Below are 17,907 nucleotides of genomic sequence, written 5' to 3'. Positions count from 1 at the left end.
CTCTCGGGATAATCCGACCGATTACGTTATGCTTAAATATTTATCGGGCTGCATTAGGGAAACATGAGCCCTCTCTATGCATGGGAGCGCAGCACGTGGGATAGCCATCCCTTTCGCGCCCCTCTGTTCCTCCTGCATCCGCCACCCCCATTGCTAGCTCTTCAGCTCTCTACGCTTCTCGCTACCTCTTTTAACCCCCTTCCCCCGGCTGGTCCCCTTGCCCCCTCGGTCATTCCGTCGCAGGTATCCATCCCCTTCCCCTGTCTCTCACTTTCTATCTCTCTCTATTCCTTTTCCTCCCTTTACCACCTTGCCACATCGCAACTCCGCCGACACGCGTGCACGTAGATCGGGGCACACCGCGAACCGAAAACTAAATTCTCAGCAACGAGCCCGCCGAGCATGGTCCCAATTACGCAGTGCTCGCGGGACGAAATTGAACGACCGCGACGTTTTTCGGCTCCTGCGGCGACGACCCTACAGTGGAGATAGAAGGACGAAGTAGGACAAGTAGGAAGAAGAGAGAGAAGGGGAGAAAGAGGGATGTATCTATTTATACATACTAGACCTCCTCTGAGGATGAACATGATAAAGTTCAAGCAATGAATAGGTAACGTTATTACTCGTATCCGGCCGAACGTGCATAGAAACAAAGGAGACACCGGAAAGTTCATGTGTGATGAGTAGGACGTTAATTTTGACCGTGATAATTAAGTGCGTCTCTGTGGCAATGTAATTTTCTGAAATTGCATAAGTAAATAAAGTTGTATAAAAAATGATTCGTGCTTCTTTCGGTTTATATATAATGTAATTTTATATAAAATAATATAATACGAGAAACAATTAATATAATAAGTGCTATAACAAGATATAACAATAATATACGTAAAATGATTTGATATGAAAATTGATAAAGTATTAATTATTAGGTAAAGTATATAATTAAATTTACATATAAGAATTTACATATAAATTTCAATGATTTCGACTTCTAACACAACACGACAAGAGCAATGACAAATAAACTGTTTAATAATAAATGTAATATATAAAGAAAATCTTTTTGTAAACAAATGTAAAATGATGGAATATTTTATAATCAATTCAAGTGAATTTCTGAAAATTACGATGCACACTCTGTGTTACCAATTACGTGGTAATACAAATATTAAATGGATCAAAATCATGTTTGCGTATTACATATATGCACGCAATCATCAGATATAGTCGTAAACATCTTCACTACGGCGGAATATAATGCGAGGGTTACTCCTGCGCCTGGAACGGTTTAGAGACGGGTAATATTTAACGGGTACGCTAAAGTCGAACCGGACGTAGATACGATCGCGTTATTCTAAGTGCGGTCGCGATAATTTTGCGTGTAGGCGAGAATAGAAGCGGTAGGTCGGTAGGAAAAGGGCCGTGGCGGGTGGGAAGAAGGGTAAAGGGCGAGAGACCACTCCTGACTTATCGTCCCTCGTAAAGGAGTACGGAGAACGGTGCGGCACAAATTCGGGACACAAAGCGCCACCATTTCTCCCAAGGCCTTTCTTGCTGTGTTCTCCATTTCGCTCATAGAGACCGGGGGAGAGGAAATGTTGACTACACAGAGGAGAATTCTCTTGTAGGCGCGAAAGAGGTGGCTACAAAAGACAGATGGGGAGGAAGATAGAAAGAGAAGAGAGAGAGAAAGAGAAAAGTAGAAAAAGACAAAGCTAGAAAAATCGGAGCATAAAAGAAAAAAGAAAAAAAGTATCCTTCCTCGACTTTTGTCGGAAAAAAAAAACTATCCGATTTTTGTCGACATTTCGATAAATGTGACGCGGACTTTTGCTTAGCGTAGAAAATTTATCCAATGTAATTGTTTATCATGACTTTAAAGAAACCAACATTTGAAATTAAATAAACAAAGAATATATATTCTCCGTTATTCCCGTGCTCACTTCCGCGACTAAATCCGCTTCGTTAAAATCATTTATGTTCGTGCGCTTACAGTTTGCGAGCTATTGACGTTTCGACGCCGAAACAACCGCCATTCCGCCCAATTTCCCTCCTACCATTTGCGGTCGGGAGAAAGTGCGAAAGTTTTGAGACAAGGTGTATACAACGTTAGCGAGAGAACGGGGAAAAATAGCGACGGAGAGCGGGAGAGGAAGGGAGGCAAAGGACAGAAAAGCGCGCTTTGACCATAGGTATTCATGAGCGCAGCCTGCCTGGTGGATTAGCATGTGAAAGAACGCTTTGCCCCGTCGCTTTCCACCCTGTGCATTCCCTCTCTCTGCAGCTCCCCTGCTTCTCTTTGCACGAGAGCAGCCCTGCCGTCTCATATTTTTCGAGGGGGACCACCGTGACCGGGACCCCGTATATTCGACCGTCGGGAAATGCTCGAGCCGGCACGTTAATCGAATACCCTCCGAATCAACGTAGAGAGAAAATGCGCCGCGGAAGAAAAAGCTCGCGTACTTTGAAGCTTTCAATGTTCTCTCGCTATCCGTCAAGCGTATCGTTGAAACCCGAGTTCGATACCGAGCAATTTATTCCAAAAACGTAATGTAAGATGGTTTACATAGATTTAAAATATAATAAGTAATAAAATATTTAATCCAAATATTATCATGTATATACAATTATTATCTATTCCTTTAATTAGATTCCTTTAATAAATATTATATATACATTGTATATTCATAATTAGCCAAGATATGAATAATTCTCTCATTTTATCAATTCTCTCTAAATTCATTGAAAGTTGTTATCAAATCAGAATAAATAAGTACGTTTATTTGTCTAAAACTTTTATCCGAAAAAAAAAGTAAAAAATTGCTGAGGGACCTAGACGATCGCATCTTCGGCAACGGTTTTTGTGAAAATATGACTTCGTTCGTGGAAAGGCACTCGACGTTGACTAGAAGCTCCATCGGAGTTTTAATCACATTACTCGGCTACGACGAGCGAGCGTGTCACCAACGCTTTTGCTTCGATCTAATCGAATAAGAGCAGGTCTTACGCCGGCATCAACCTCGTATTCGCACCCCGTTCCTTCTTCCTCTTTCCTCCCGCTCGCATTACCGGCCGGATGTATAAATGCGAGCAGTGATACGTCTATGTCTTCCGCCTTACAGACCCTCAGCGATGCGCGAATGCGTGCGTATGCGTGTGGAGGAGGGGGTCCTTTGAGGATATTCATGAGGGGATTACCATGTGAAACGCCTAGCCGAAGCTTCTTCTCTTTTCGTCGCTTCGCGCCTTTTCTCCCTCGCTCCTCTCTGATCCTTTCCTTGCATCATCGCCTTTTCTCTCGATTCTTCCTGGTCCTGAGCGACCTCGAAAAGTAACTCGTTCAGTTACTGGAATAACTCACGGCTTCTCGAGTCACGAACTGAATCTCGCGAACGAACGAAGGAACGAACGAACGAACGAACGAACGAACGAACGAACAAAAATGGCTGACTTTAGTGGCACAGTGGAATATGTCCATTTCACGTTTTTCAGAGGAGATATAAAACGGGGTCTTTTTATTATACCTTTACGTCACAGAGAAGCAATTTAAATCGCTTATATAACCCACATTTTTCAGAATTCAGGAGAAAATTATGAATGCGTAAAAAGATCGAGTTTATAGGGAGAAGTTGGGAATTTCCCTTGGGCGGTAATGGCGACGGCATGCTAATAAAGACGAAAAAATATGATAAAATGAGAAAAGAACAAAAGTACGAAGGTGAATGGCAAGGATCTTTCGGGAATTTGAAACGGATTTCCGAAGAGTAGGGAGAATGATGGAGTAGTCCAGGTTAAAATGAATAACACTGAAGATTGACGGCAAATGAATTCAGATGTAGCGAGAAGATTTAATTCATGATGAATTTGCCAGTTGGGAATAAACAACGACGCATTTGATATCATGAGAATAAATTTATTTTGAAAAATCTGCGACTTGTAAATGTATGTGGTATGTCAATTCCATTAGAATGACGTATGCGGCTCTCAATTAGAGATATAATTGTGCCATTGTTATTCTTTTGATGCGCCCATATTTTTTATGCTCTTTCATTCTAATATAATAAATTTTTTTAATAATAGAAACTATTAATATTATCGTTCAAAATATTGTAATATTTTTATGAGTTAATACAAATTTAGTCATTTTTATGTAGCTAATCTGTTTAACTACTTATTAAACTTCTTATTAACTAACTTTTATATAATTTCTTGAATATAATAAAAAATAAATATCATAGATCGACAATTCATACAAAAAATGAGTTACATGAAAGCGTAAATTATGTGAGCAATATGATGATGGGGAAATGGGAGAGAAGGGGGATTTAAAGGAGTAGACTATATTTATGAACGATTTATGTAGGATTATAGATAGAGAGAAGGAGGGAGAGAAGAGTATGATATTTTCCACTAAGACGTGCTTTTAAAAGCACACCTACGGAACTTGACTGAGAAATGAGGGGTTGGCAAGAAAGAAGCTATTGGTCTGAAAAAAGGGCGATCAATGAGAAAATAAAAGCGTAAAAGGTGAGTGAGAGAGAAGGAAGAATGTAGGAAAGGATCGGTGTTGTAGCGCAAGCAATAATCCGAAGGAAGAACATCCGCCGGGAACGAATGTAATTTCCGAATAAGCCCAGCGTTGCCGTCTGCGCTTGGCATTGGTATAAAATCAAAAAAGTATATCCAATATCCATTTTCGAAAAACAGGAACGATCACTGCCGATTGTGTAGATCAAGTGCATCGTCTCGAAAATCATTCTTCCACCTCGTTTGATACATTAGAATAACAATCTCAGTTACCTCAATCTATCTCTCTTTTTAATTAGTATTAGAAGAAAAAGTATAAGAGCGTTAAGTATAAAAAATGTTGTAATCTTAAATGAAAAGAGTCCAAAAAATTGTGAAACATAAAAGATTTATCAAGTTTTGCTTTCGTCAAATGTCGCCAAGTGTATTTACCATCAGAAAGATACAGCTATTACTTTTTCATATGTTCAAGAAACTGGCAAAGAGAGTCTAAAATGCTATTTCAAGTGGTCGCCGATCCTACTGCCGCGTGTGACGTACGAGAACCACGCTCCGCCTTATCAACATGCATTAGGCAGTTCTACCCGACTTACCCGACTTACTCAGTACTCGTCGGGTTCTTCCGCAAGCACCCTCGGATCACGCCTCACCCTGGCTCGTGCGAAATGTCACGGCACGACGCCCTTACGGCGCTTTCCCTCGAAAAGCACGACAGATTCTTAAACGCGTCCCAATTTGTCGGCAACGAGATTCGCTCGCTAACGTTGCAAAAGCTATGCTGACACTTTGCATATTTAATATAGAATACACAAGATGCTCTCCGTGACTTTATATCGCAGCTTCGAGATTCTAAAGCAATTTGAAGGTGGGAAATATCAGGCAGCATTGTTACCTGTCGCATGTAAACTAGCAGTGTAGCCGTTAATATAAATAAAATTAAAAATTAATCAAAACGCGCGATAGTTTCAAGTTTTTAAAAGATGTAAATTATAATTTATTTAAAAAGACGTAAATAATAATTTATTTATGAAAAAAAAACTCTTTAAAATATGCCCATTATTAACAATTTCTAACTGCGATACTGATTAAAAAAGCACGTCAAGTCATTATAGACTAAACGTTCGTGCGGAATCATTGACATCGAAATGGAAGTCGAGTTTTGCGAACCATTCTAGCTCTCATTAATATGTATTAGACAACTCGGCCGACTTACTCTTTCATTGTCCGCACGCTTTGCCAATCGGCCGCCTCTAGAGTTCGATTTGCCTCTTATCACTCGAGCACCCTATATTCCCCTTCTATCACATTCTCTTTCTCTCTCACCCTCTCTTCCTCTCCTCTCCCATCTCTTTCATTCTCTAACATCATCGTTGCGAGGCAGTCGACTTCTTCGCGCAATTTGCGTGAAGAAAAAGTTTGATTACTTTCCTAAGCGCGTAGAAAGAAAGTGGGCTAGTGTTACGAAGGGAAGAACTCGATAAAAGATGAAAAAATAGAGGGTAAGTATAACTTTTTAGTCCAAACCGCAATTCTTGTCAAGAACAAGACATTCCATTTTCGTAATAGCAGTAATGTCGATAAATCTTGCAAGAAAATGGAAGTGATAAATACAGTTTATATCTGAAATATTAAAAATTTAACCTTAAGTAAATTTCATGCTACGTCATTAACAATACAATCAAAATAAATTTATAATAAAATGTACCTTCAACACTTAACTTTACCTACTCATTATTTAATCGTCATTAAAGAAAATAATAATCCAATGCTTTTCAGAGAGCTTTACTATTTTAAGCACTTCGTATAAAGATCTATGTTGTAATTGCATTTCGTCGCTTTAGCACAACGATGCTCGAAGTAAAAAGATCCCACTTCTTCGGCCTTTTTCTTTTAACGAATTCCTTTTCCGATCACTTCCTCGCCCTTGCTCTTCGTCGTCATTGTCGTGCCGCGTTTTATAAGACCCGTGCTCGATCGCAGCCTCTCCGTCTTACTCCAACTTTATCCCGCTCGTTCCTTCTCGCTAATCCCGCGCGTTTATCTGGCACTTCTGAAAAACCGAACGGATTAAACTATCGAAGATTTTCCTCGCGACTAGTTTGCCATTCTCGCCGTATCAAATCTTCTTTCGTGGTCTCTCTCCTCTTCCTAGGAATTTTTAACTTGCGCTATGATATAAATCAATTCTTTGTTGAATTTAATTAATTTCCATGTCATTTTCAGATTTATATGTGGAAATAATAGTTTTTGAAAATATCTGATAAACGTTGCTTTATTCTCTTGACATCAGTTTATATCATTATCTCTCTCCTTGTTTATATTATTCTAAGAAGGTTGATATATTTGAGGCATCTCCTCAGAAATTTCAAAAGGACAATGATCATAGAAAAAACAATTTTTATTAGGCCCTAGATATTTACGTATACACGTGTTCGTAGCGAATGACGACAAGAATGTAAGGTGGCACGTAAGGTCAATCCTTGCGAATGGCTCGAGCAATTTTCACTTCACTCAGGTTATGCTCGGCGCAGCTCTATTTCTACTCCTTTTCTCTCACGTGCTATGTACTGACAAGTATAACAGAGTGCAATTGGAGGAGAAAAGAGGGAAATAGGGAGAGAGAAAGAAAGAGAGAGAGAGAGAGAGTGTGTGTGTGTGTGTGTGTGTGTGTGTGTGTGTGTGTGTATGCGTGTGTGTGTGTGTGTAAAGGTAGCAAGGCACACAAGTAGCGAAAGAATTTATCGACTCAAGGAATTGTCCTGATTTCCCTCTCCTACGAGATTGCGCCAACTGCACACCTTTTCAACGATTGACAAGACCAACCCTTCTCTTTCTTTGCTTTGAGTTTTTCTTCCTTCTGTCCTCACATTCGTTCCCCTCCCATCCTTCTCGAACCCTCTCAATGTGCTCGTCTCTTCCTCGTTGCCTCAAAATTGAACGTGAAAATTCACCGTTCCCCTCGCGCGTGCGTTTCCATTCTCTTTCACGGTCACCTTGTTCGTCGTTCACGATCCTCTTACCTCTCCGTCTTCCGATTTTGCTCTGAGCCAGCAAAGAAGGCTCGCCATCCGAAATTTGAGACGCGCACAGAGCTAGCGATATTGTTTCACATTGCGCGAGTTTGCGCTCCCCCTCGGGGTGTAACTTATGAAAAGCGTCGCAATCCTCCCCCGCGCGCGTAAAACGTTTATTAAGTCTCTGCGAAATGAACTCGAGAGACGCTTACGGATCTTACGACGTACGTGCGTATATACGGAGTGTTCCAAAAGAATTCCGGAGACTCTGAATTCCGCTAGGACGTGTCCCGCTGAGAGCGTGGATGAAAACGTGTTACATAAAGCAGTAATACCGCGGAGTTAGAACAGCTAATTTAATTTCGCTGCTCGGAAGTGAACCAAGGAAATGTCACAAGTTCAGAATGTGTCCCACAACGTGCAAACCGCGCAGTGACATTGACTGATCTAGTTTCAAGATATTAATACACCTTTAAGGAACCTATCCTTCCATGGTAACAAACTCTTTCTTTAGACTCACTCACACACTCTCTCTCTCTCTCTCTTTCTCTCGCTTTCTCTTTCGATATATGTCGTAGAAAATATTTCAAAAATTGAAATTATTTTATATGAATATCTCTTTTATATGTTAGTGCTAGATATTTCCAAGTTCTATACGAAGTACCTAAAAAAAATTTAGATACGGGTCTGAAAATAATTTTATTAGACTATCAAAATAATTATGTAAAACGATCAAGTATGATGATGGTTAATGCAAAAAGTTTTGATATTTTAGCAACTAGCTTGAGCGTCCTACATAATTATTTTGTTGGTCCAAATTATCAAATCTGTACCTAGCTAAATTTTAGATATTTTTGTGAAACTGTTTTTTTTCACATAATCTTCTATTTAGAGCAATTTTGTACGTACATTTAAATATCTGTACATTATATGTATATTACAGTTCTAAATTCATCCCAAAAGAACTTTGTACAAATCGCTATAATATTTTTTTACATAATTTACTATAGTTACTGTATAATATTTATCATGCAGTCAAATTCCTATTGTGCTCTGTTGCAACACACCGTGCACGTAACAACGACAACGACAGCAGCTGCTGCTTCTGGTGGTTCTGAGACGATGCCTGAGACTCTACGCTTCGAGAAAGTTTCGGGCACCGGTGACGCACGGTCGTGGCAAAAGTTATCGAGCAATTTGCCTTCCACTGTCGAGACGACCGTGCGGACGAAGCTGGAAAGAATTGGAGAATAGCGAGGGAGGACACAAGAGTCTGGACTGAACCGTTATCGTAGTCGAGGTCGTAGTCGTCATCGTCGCGTCTTTCGAAAGCGAAACGACAATGGACGATGGTTCCTATGTACGTGTACCGAGTCCCGAAAACTTCCAGCATCGAAATGTTGTCTTCTTTGAATTCTAAACGACGAGTAATCTATGACCTCCGCATCGGTTGGCCTGTTAATTGACTTTGTAATGTTAAAACTTGATTCCGATTGCGCGATGTCTTTCTCTTCGCAGATCCCGCTCGGTTGCTTCATCTCTTTCATTCTATTTTTATTTAAATTTTCATTCAATTTTCATTTGCAGACTCAGCATTTAAATACTCGATTTAAGCAACTGATTCGAGACTGTAAAAAGTATAACGCTTACGAAGTTTTAAAAGTCGAACATTTAGATATCTATATCCTTCGAAAATAATACTCTTTCTTTTGTAAACTTATCATATTACCCTTAATCTTCTTAATCGCAATCATGTGATCAATACTCTTATCGATTAAAGTAAAATAATATTAAAATTTTACAAAATGAGCTATCGTAGTTGCAATAAGCAGTCTAATCAGGAAAGTTAGTATCATTTATACTCAAATTATCTAAGATAATGTTTGTTGACATGTGTGTTATAAAATAGCGTTATTTTATGCATAGTCTGCGGATAAAATATCTCGACTATCACTTTACATGTAATTTAAGTAGGTAGACGATAAACCCACATCGCAACACACTTACAATTTAGATTATGCATGAACCAGTATTTTACATACTATATATCTAAATTGCTGTTGTATCCTGACATTTCCCCTTGCATCCCGTTTAACTCTCGCTTGTAACAAAGAGACAAGAGCTTCCGAACGAGAACATAATCGAGCCTGTTAATAAACAAAGCCGTTGATCGTGTCTCAGGAGGCTTTTCGCCGTATGACTTAGCATGTTATTGCGCCCCAGCCTTTCATTTCCATCACATCCATCACAGAGGAAACTGCAAACGAACAGGACGTAGTACGACCAGCAGTAGTATGTCCAACCTGCTTTGCATTGGAAAAGGATCTTTCGCAGGACGCACGTGCAGCTTCGAGCCCCCGTCGCTTCGAACAGTAATCGACGTGTTTTCTATTCGGTGGACGCGCGCGTTGGTTCCACGGGAGAATTTTTCGAGCGATGACAGCACGAGCGGGACGACGTGCAAAGGCACACGGCCGGTTTCGACACGGTAGAAGACGTCCTAACGATGCCAGTCTGCGAGAGTCCGACTACAATCGGCCGAAGAGGACAGAGAGAGAGAGAGAGAGAAGGAGAAGGAGCAACCAGAGGCGGGAGGAAAAGGAACCGTATTACCCAAGTGGACGTCGTCGACGATCCGGCGTGTCCCGGGAGACACCCGGGTCCACCCCGGGACGGTAATGGTGTCGCGGCTGTGCGAACGCGCCAAGAACTTGGCGCCATGCCCGGACATACAAGGCCCTTCCTTCCTTCGTGACGAGCTTGTTAAATTTATCGAAAGCGCCAAATTAGGGAGGAAGTGAACGTTCTCTCCTTCGATTTCCTTCTCCCGAGAACTTTCCTGACTTCCCCTTGCTCTCTGTAGAGATTTCGAATCTAAAATCGCAAATTTGCGAGCGATATCGCGCAAGATACACATTGAATAAATCAGAAGATTGTTTTAAAATGTACGTCGCATTTCTCAAGATTTCTCCTTAACTCGTAATTGAAGAAATATTCGGCAGTAAAAAACGAAAGGCATGTTTCACCGTGAAAATTTATTTAAGTGCGCAACAAAGACGAATTTCGATTTTGCCAATTTCAACTTCTGAACATGACGAAATCGAAATCGCAATGTCGATATCGGAGCGGCTGCACATACGATTTCAGCTTCTTCGCGAATTATACGATTATCACCGTGCCAGCTGACGGCGGAAGTGTATGAAGTAGCCTTTTCGTCCAAGAACCATGAATGATCTGAAACTCTGGAGAAACTGTACTCTCGTAGAGAGCTTCGAACGGGCTGCTCGTTGAATCGCAACGATTATTGCGGTACCAGCTGACGACGACGAGATCCCTAAACTACTCGCAAACTTAAGTCCCCTCCCCCATTTATCCCCGCGAAAGACCGTAAGGAGGCAATCTCAGGTCGTGCCCGAATCACTCTACACACATCCTTGACAATAATAAGAAATACTCCCCGTTTAAAGGGATCGCTAAACGGAGAGAGAAAATCCGAGTTTCATGTTCTAGCGTAGTTTACTTGAAATAAAGTGTATTATCGTCGCATCCCCGTAATTCTCTAAAAATTTCCCACGCTATCCCTGAAGAACCGAGACAATTTTATTGCTGTCATACTGGCATTTTTATTGCTCAAAGTAAAATAGTTATCTTTTTTATCAATAACGTTTTTTAATAAGTACTTACGTATAATTATTATATGCTAAATAATAAGAATTTTATATTCCCCGAAATGAATTAAATAAATCATTGGTTCTCTCGTAACATATTTCCACTAAGTCGCCATCATTTCAGTTCATAGCCACTAATAATTCTTCCCGCTGCGGAAGAAAAAAAACGTGAAGGAAATACGAGTTTCCACCGAAAACCGGAGACCACGCCGCTCTCGCATAACGACGCATAAAAACCGCGCTGCATATTCAAATTCCTAATTGCCCTTCGGCAAATAAATTTCGGCACCGCGGGCGACGTGCATAAGCCACCGCGCTCGTGTCCGTCGTTCCTAGTGATTTATAATTATAATTACAGGTAGCGCGCGGCTCGTCCATCAATTTCGGCGGGCGGCGCATGGCGAACGCGTATTTTTAATGCGGATGGCCTCGTTCCAGGTAGCTGAGCGCAGGCTCGTATATCACCGGCAGTTTTGTGCAAGCTGTTACTGAGACGGCACTGCAAAATAACATTTTTCCCTTTTTCCCTACACACGGAATCGCAACGTCATAAACCGCCCGGTCGTCTGGACATTCTCGCGCCTCGTGCCGAAAACAACGCATATTTAAGTTGCAACTTTATCGCGAGAACTCATAAAGCGTCGCACTAACATTCACGCGCGGGAATCTTATCGAACAATATTTACATTATGGATATGTCTGTACTGTGCATCAATTACTGAATATATGAAAAAAAGTTCTATATTTATTGAAAAATATTATATTGCAAATGGAAAAGTATAACATTGAGAGACTAATACAATAAAAAATACAAAAAAAAATACGGAGATTGTGTTGCATCAAGCATTTAATTGAATTTCGTCGCTCTCTTGTGATTTCCCATCCAGTTTCACATCTTTTCGATTTCCCCAAATTGTTTGCTTCTCTTGTCAAACCTCTTACTAACTAAATTCATTACGATAGCTAAGGTATCTAACTTCGTTTTCTCGTTCGAGGAGAGAATTGAACGAACGGAATTCTTGTCGACCTTCATCGAAGAAATGGAGATTAACGCTTTAGCTGGCACCGAGAGAGCCTTCCAATCGCCATTGTCTGCTCGTTAAGAAGGCGACACATGGCACAGATTAATTATGAGCGATTGCTTCAGGATTAAACGATCTCCTGGCCGAGAACGGAGATTCGCCGCATACCGACCGGAAATGCTGATGTAACGAGACGAACGGCGCCTAATACCAATCCCGGTAGGTCGATCCTAATGAAATTCACGGCATCGTAGACGCGTCGATGCCGTGGAATTGCCTAATAAGCACTATTCGTGACAAATTGCCCGCTCGTGATGTAATGGTATTTTGAAGCGGCGCAACTCGATAAAGACGGAGGCAGAGGCGGAACGAGAAAGACGAAGAGAGAAACTTCAAGGCGGATGCGAAGAGGTCGCAACCGGGCTCGAATAACGGATAGTTGTGTTACCGAAGCAGAGCAACATACATCACGGAGTCAACATACATCAGGATGGTGACTACAGACTGGAATGACAATAATTGATTTCGCCGGTACTCTCTCTTCCCCTTATCTGTTTCTGTTTTCTCCACTGTCTTCCTCTTTCCCCCTTCCCTTTCATCTCTTCCCTTCTCTTCTTCTCAATTTACCATAGCTTAGTCAGATTAGGTTATTCACTCAGTTATTGGAGCTTTTTGTTAATCCTCTGATAAATTATATGACGCTTAACGCGAAAACAATTAATAATTCCCGAAACTTCTCAATATTAATTCTCAAAATTTCTCACGTGTTGACAAAATTAATTTTCCTCAATCTATTTTTATCTATTAGCGAGAGATGATTTTAACTTAATTTTATTTTTAAAAAAGATAAAAGTATGAAAATCAAGATAAAAAATAATAATGACATTTTGTAATCATTAGTATATGTGGAAAAGATCTGTTGGTTAATATTTGTTGGTGGCTGATATTAATCCGCTCTGGAAAACTATATCCTGATCCTCGTAAACTGCTCTTAAATTCGAAAGTCACGTGGGTGAATCCGTGGAACGCTTCGCACCTCACGTTACTCCAAGTCCTACAATTTCGGAATGTTACTCATTCTGAAGTTAATAAATTACATATCTCTTTCCAGCTCTCTCCGCGTCTTCTCTATCTCGTTCGTAGACTTTTCCTGTCTTTCTCCCTACGTCTCTTGCGTTCGTACGATGGTTCTATCCGACGTTTTCTCCTCCTTCCATATAACCCATCCGCGTCCTCCACCGCCACCCATCAACGCCCTACGCGCACACATACATGTACACACGCATGCAGACACAGTCTCCAACCCCCTATCTCGTTTACCCATCCTGCGGCATCTCCGCGCAAGCAACCACTCGCGTCTCAGTCGGCCCGGTAATTTCATGCTCGAACTGACGGGGTCGATGGAAGGCACCAGTCAGAGAGATGCTCACCCGGGGCGACGGCCCGTCATCTTTCATCATCTTCACTTCCGAGCAACACCTGCCGCCTTGCAGCCGCTAGCGCCGATTTCGCCGAGAAATTGTTGGCGTCGCGAGAAGTTCCGAAAGACAGAGAAAGAGAGAGAGAGAGCAAAAGAGAGAAAGAGAGAGAGAGAGAGAGAGAAGGAGGTAAGAGCTGACACGGCACACAGACGCCATAATCCGATTCGACTCTTATCAATCTGAGACTCGAAGATGCGGTAAATATCCCCGCTCGCTCGCGAAAATCCTTACGGATCATGATTGTCCAATCGACGGAATTCCGCCATTGCCTGTTGACCCGAGAATACTCGGGAGAAATTCCTAGATACACCTCGTTACACGGATAACAGAATTGTCTATTTTTTCAGCCGACATTAATCCGCTCTGGGAGGTATACCTCGGGACCCGCAAACTGCTCTTAAACTCGAAGTCACGTGAGCGATTCCATGGGACGGTTCGAAGATCAAAGAGCAAGGAAGCAGCCAGAGAGGAACGAGTCCCACGAGAGAACCTGCCGTGTAAAGCAGCGTAGTTATTTTGCGGAGTATTCTTGATACGTAAATTTAGCAATGTATCGTACATTTAATCAGATTTATCAATCAATGTAAAAATATTATTTCTAAGAAATTTATACCGCATTTTTTTATATTTAAACTCTACATTTACTTTATATTTAAACTCTAAATAAAATCATAAAACAATGCGTTAAAATAGAAAATAATTTATAATATTTGAAAATTAAGATTTTAACATATCGTAGACACAATATCGTGACTCTTATTTATGTGATATGATGTCTTCCCATATATATCGTAATCCTTCAAAATGGGATACTGGCATGAAAAAACTTGGTAAAATACTTTAAATTCTGACATGGCGCATTGCGCCATAGATATATGCCAGTCTGATAACCGCGTCTGCCCGCAAAGTTGTCGGAAACCATTTAGATCGGTCAGAAGCATCGCATCGGAAGTCAAATAACTCGGTCAGCCCAGAAGAAAGTTCCTCAAAGTTACGACGTCGAGGTGCGTTTTTAACCCAAATAAATTCGATATACAAGGCGAAGGTCGTTCATAATGAAAGATGACTGATAACTCACGAATACTGGGTCGATGATAGACGGACAGCAATCAGAGATGGATGCTGTAACGACAGTTACGAGGCCTAATCTCGAATGCCATCGTGAAGCCGCGACGTGACGGAAAGTCTCAAGCGAACGGGCGATTTATATCGACGGGAACGATAAGGTCACGCAGAACGTTTTCTTCGAGTAAGTGGTATCATCATCGCGACGGCTGCCGCCACGGGAGTTCCATTTTACGCGCGTATTACGTCAGGGTGGTACGTTCGTGAAACGCGGCTCGGCACGACTCTTTTCTCCGGCACAACTCTCACCCCGCTTCCGGACCAATACCTTAAAAGCACCACCCACTCTCACCGCAACCGTGGCCCCTGAGAAGCTCGCCCGGTTCTTCCAGCCCCGTACTACCATGCCCGAGCGCTCGCTATCAGATTCGAAACCCGACGCGAGATAATCCTTCTCTTACATCTGGCTCGGAGATCTTCCTCCTCGCCCTTCCTTTCTTGTCCCTTCTGACCTCATCGCCAAGTGTGAATCGAGACGCTCCGCGTTATCATCCCCGGCTTACAGTATAGGAGAAGAAGGCTCAGTTCCCTTTCTCCTTTTTCCCCTCCCTCGTCTACATGGACATGTATCACGCAATTTTTCTACTCACCATTCTATAGACGCGCTCGCTCTCCTCGACGTTTACTTTCCATCAAACCTCTCTCTTTTTACCTTTCTCAAATTATAACCCTCGCAAAGATGTCTAGAGACGTATTGTTATCGCACGCACCCTGAGCTCACGCTTTGTCATGGTACATCACATCATGTCGTGTCACATCACGTCATATCACGGAAAGCAGCGTGGCAGTGTCGACCCCATTATATAATAACAAACTGACGAGATATTTTTTCAACAAATCACGTTAAGTAAATTAAATTGCAAATCGGTATCAAAACAACTATTGTATTACAATGTATAAACATTATGTTTATTAAAAGAAAACTATAAGTATAAAAATTATCACGAGTTGCAAAGAATTTTTTTTTTCTCCAAAAAAGACCCATTTTATTAACATCATTTATAGTACAATGCAATGTATTAATCTATCATAGCAACTTCCGAACATTAAGTACAAGATAGGCAAAGATAAATATTTATAATTTAAAAGTTTTTTATAGTTCGTATAAAAATCTGTATATTTGATTTCATGTTATACTTTATATAGTCTTTTGGTTATAGGAGTAACAGGATACTTCGTGAGGAACACGCCACGTGCGAATCCAAAGATGCGCTCGATTCCTCTCTCAGCGTAATTGTGTAATTAACTATCGTTCGCTCAACTCTGTAATTAAGTACGACGTGGTGAAATGGCGTTCCACTCGATAGAAGCGAGCCGTTAAAAAATGAAAGGAGAAAGAAAAGAGATCCAGACGAGAGGCGGTATGTGACGCGACGGCGAAATGGATTCAATTAATTCTCGCAAAGTGTCTTGATGTCGTATTAAAATGAAATTCCGCTTTATATCGTATCAACGCGCGCGTTTCTCTCTCTCTCTCTCTCTCTCTCTCTCTCTCCTCTCTTTCTCTCTTCTGCCTCCTGCCATTGAGATTATCACGTCGCCCGGTTAAAGCTCTAAAGCCTTCGCAACGTCGACCGAGCCACTAGCGAATAAATTTATCATGACCTAGTGATCGATGTAGAAATAAATAATCTTTCATAATCACGTTTTATTTACACTGTTCCATGCTTCTCCATCGTTCACAAAATAATTCCGCAACATTTTAGACAATTTTACGTTAAAAAGGGTAAAATTTATTTTGATAGAGATTTGATAGCTAATAGAGAATTCGATTAATTATTTCTAATCTATCAATATTTGAATTATATCTTTTCTAGTTATGTTCTATTTTTAAACTTTTAAACGCTAAAATTTTGTTTCAAAAATTTAGTCATTTTTATTTTATATTTAATTTCTACATAATTTATATAATTGTGTGACTTACCACATAAACGCATATTACGCCAAACATAAATGATGACAAGCACTCACCTGTAACAAAAAAAAAATAAAAAGATAAGTTATTACTTATAATATAATCAGTTATATAATAATAAAAATATGAAAGCTAGTTTCCCAAAAAATTCAATTATAAATATGTCGATAAATCCATTGCAACGTTGAGCTATATTCAATGACTCGATCGCAGAAATGCAATGCAATAGGGAGAACAACGTAAGAAATCACACTTTGTCGTTCGTGAATGCACACTTTCGTACAGTACAAAAAGCTCGATCTTCCTGCCGTTTTGAGATACTTGAAATCGCTCTCGTTGAGGGAGCGGCGAGAGAACGTTGCAAACGATAAATCATTCGAAAGTTCCGTATCCACCCTTCTAAGGCGGCATCGTTCGCCGGCGCGAAATAACGAGTGCCTTTCATTGGCCGCAAGCGCTGCGAAAAAGGTAACGACAATTTTTCACCGTTAGCAACACCTGCGCACTAAATGAATACGAATTGATTCGAGGCCGCTTTCCGAATCGGCCCGTTTTATTTTCATCTCTTACGAACGATTCCATTCCTCTCTACACCATCGCTGTCCTTAATGTTCAAGTGGTCGCATGAATTCTCGCGAATTTCATGTCCGCGGTGTTCATTTGGACAATCTTTTATAAGTGCGATCGAGTGTCTCCTAACCACATTAGATTCAAAAAATAGTCGCATTAAAAATTAAACTTCTACATCTAATGTAGTGTCACTTCACCTGTAGAGTAACTTTAATACATTAAATATGAATCTAATAAAGAAATGTATTTATACGTCATAAGAATAATTTTTAAGAATTTGTGAAACTATGCGAGTTTTAAATCTACTTAAACCGAGAAAATCTCTGTCTCTTTCTTAATATCTCCAAAATGTCTCTCAAACTTTAAGAAGTATCGAATGGAAATATGGTTGCGCCATGAAAGTTCAAAAATTGCCAATAAACGCACTACACACTTTTTTATTAGCAGTTTCGAAAAAGGTTTACGTAAGCTTTTTTCTCGGAATAGCCAGTTTTTCTTAGAAACAGTCGCCAAGTCAGCTTTTTCTCGATATATTCAGAAAAAAGTTCCCTTTTCCTCTTCTAGAAGTCTGTTCCTCTGGACACG

At 40.6% G+C, this 17,907-nt stretch overlaps 1 protein-coding gene and 1 pseudogene across 3 annotated transcripts in view; one reads left to right on the top strand and one right to left on the bottom strand.

The window, feature by feature from the left end:
• LOC105838293 (RNA-binding protein Musashi homolog Rbp6) overlaps positions 1-17,907 on the bottom strand; it is a 613,545-nt gene that overhangs the window by 302,597 nt on the left and 293,041 nt on the right. The window lies entirely within an intron of this gene.
• LOC105829560 lies at positions 5,524-16,805 on the top strand (annotated as a pseudogene).

Source organism: Monomorium pharaonis, chromosome 3 (genome assembly GCF_013373865.1).
Source record: "Monomorium pharaonis isolate MP-MQ-018 chromosome 3, ASM1337386v2, whole genome shotgun sequence".
In the NCBI taxonomy this organism is placed as follows: Eukaryota; Metazoa; Arthropoda; class Insecta; order Hymenoptera; family Formicidae; genus Monomorium; species Monomorium pharaonis.
The sequence above is the reverse complement of the archived record's forward strand: the minus strand, read 5'-3'. Positions and strand labels throughout refer to the sequence as shown.